Source organism: Aplysia californica, unplaced genomic scaffold (genome assembly GCF_000002075.1).
Source record: "Aplysia californica isolate F4 #8 unplaced genomic scaffold, AplCal3.0 scaffold00486, whole genome shotgun sequence".
Lineage (NCBI taxonomy): Eukaryota > Metazoa > Mollusca > Gastropoda > Aplysiida > Aplysiidae > Aplysia > Aplysia californica.
The window spans coordinates 568,093-569,886 of NW_004797756.1; the positions used below are offsets into that span (position 1 = coordinate 568,093).

Consider the following 1,794-nt stretch of genomic DNA (forward strand, 5'->3'; position numbering starts at 1 on the left):
TCTGTCTGTCTGTCTGTCTGTCTGTCTGTCTGTCAGTCAGTCTGTCTGTCTGTCTGTCTGTTTTTGTTGTTGTTGTTGTTGCTGTTGTCATTGTTGTTATTTTGGTAAGTGTTTTACGGTGCTCGCAACTGCATAAGGTCATATGAGCGCGCGGGACACATTAAACTTTTTCTGTTGGTAGTAATTTTGAATTTTGCCAGGGTGGCGGCCGAAGCCTACTCTTATCAATTTTGGACCATCTAGGGATCTTTAACGTGCACTACTTGCACACAGGACCTCCGAGGTTTTTCGCCTTTATCCGAGAAGGCTAGGTGCAGATCTTTCCCACCAGAAGATCAAGGGTGTGGCTGAAAGACAGCGGTAAGAAGGAGTCAAGGAGTAGCAGGAGTAGTAGCTGCAGAAAGAGTCAGGGGTGTAGAGGAGGGGTCAAGATAGGTTAAGGGGTGGGGGCAGAAAGTGGTGACAAAAGCAAATGACAGAACATTGTTAGACAGCAGGAAAGGATGTGACAGGAGAAAGTTTTAGAGAAGAAAATTGTCCACGCTCTCCGGATTCGAACCTGGGAGCTATTGAATGAGAGGCGAATACCTGAACCTCCAGACCAAGAGAGCTGTCTGTCTCTCTGTCTGTTTGTCTGTCTGTCTGTCTGTCAGTCCGTCAGTCTCTCTTTATTATTATGTCAGAGTATGTAGGTGTGTAAGTCTTAATGTGTGGATCATTGATTGAGTGGAGGTGTGAGTCGTTGGAGAAATCAATTTAAATTTATTGTATGCTCCGTTCACCCTTGCGTATTGAGCCTTTAAGATATACGAGGGAAGAATAGGAAATAATAGGTAGACGAATGGGTAGCAGTTAGAAGAAAAAGGAATTGAGATGAAAAAATAGGATTGGGGGGGAGTAGGAGAGCACTTTTGGGAAATAATTTTTGGAGAACGGGAAATGAGGTTGATGGTGCATATTGAGACAATCGAGCTACGAGGTAGGATAGGAGGGAGTGATGGAATAAGATCTGAAGGAATAGGCTGTGTAAATGGAGTTGAAAACGAGTTCAGAAACGGAAGCAGTGCTGATCCTGTAGGTACTGACACTATTTCCTTTTCTGTCTTCGACTTGGAAAATATGTTCTATTTTACTCGAGAATGTCGTTTACCAGCGTTACTACATTTTGGCATCCTTAAAGTGCACTTTTGAATGCAGTGCATTTTTTGGCGAATCAGAAATGGAATTTTGAAGGGAAACGAAATTTCTTGATTCATGCAGAGAAAATATGTTGCTTGTCAAAAAAAAAAAATGAGTATGACTGACATTCTTCGAAGCATATACTTATTACGGGAATTCTCGAGAATAATTGTCAAAATATTACGAGACCATGAACACAACTTCTATCCTTTGAGAGGCGGGCTGCTTCGACTCTGTCTTTCGGGAAAAAACCAATGCTGTTTGTGATACGGTATGCTAATAGGTAGGAGAAAGAGCGATGCTCTTGAGAAAATACTTCCCGTGGTTTCAGAACTTTCACCAAGAGAAAAGTAAAAACTGACATTTTATTTGTTTTCTTAATACATTTTTGTTGCAGTGCATTTTATTTTATGAGAGTATTGGTATTTATGTACATGTATTTGCTTTTTTAAATGTGGATTCCTGCGTTTGTGAGTGTATATTTCTATTTCTATAGTTCGTTTTCCTGTCATTAATGCGTTCAGTGAGGATAAGGGTAGAGGTAAGAGTAAATACTACACATGACTCTCTCTCTCTCTCTCTCTCTCTCTCTCTCTCTCTCTCTCTCTCTCTCTC

The 1,794-nt window shown here is 41.0% G+C and overlaps 1 protein-coding gene across 1 annotated transcript in view; it reads left to right on the forward strand.

The window, feature by feature from the left end:
- LOC101854191 (potassium channel subfamily K member 1) overlaps positions 1–1,794 on the forward strand; it is a gene marked incomplete at its 3' end in the record, with an annotated part of 28,253 nt that overhangs the window by 8,874 nt on the left and 17,585 nt on the right.